The sequence below is a fragment of the Cherax quadricarinatus genome, chromosome 4 (assembly GCF_038502225.1).
Source record: "Cherax quadricarinatus isolate ZL_2023a chromosome 4, ASM3850222v1, whole genome shotgun sequence".
Lineage (NCBI taxonomy): Eukaryota > Metazoa > Arthropoda > Malacostraca > Decapoda > Parastacidae > Cherax > Cherax quadricarinatus.
This window is the reverse complement of record NC_091295.1, coordinates 28257711-28258097: the sequence shown is the minus strand read 5'-3', so window position 1 is coordinate 28258097 and position 387 is coordinate 28257711.

The following is a 387-nucleotide window of genomic DNA, read 5'->3' as shown; positions in this document are numbered from 1 at the left end:
AACACCTTAGTGAAAAAAAGTTAGTAAATTCGTAAGACAGGAACGCCCCTTTGTAAAACCGTGTTGAGATTCATTAATCAATCTGTGTCTATGAAGATGGCTACGAATTGCTTCGGCAATTATGATTCCATAAATTTTCCCACTATGGAGGTAAGGCTTATTGGTCTATAGTTTGAAGCCAAGGACCTGTCACCTGCCTTGTAAATAGGTATTACATTTGCCATTTTCCACTTATCAGGCACTATGCCAGTTTGTAGTGATATGTTAAAAAGATTAGCCAAAGGTATGCTAAGTTCCTCTTTACATTCCTTTAACACCCTTGCAAACAGTTCATCAGGACCTGGGGATTTGTCAGGTTTTAGTTTCTCTATTTGTCTGAGGACCATG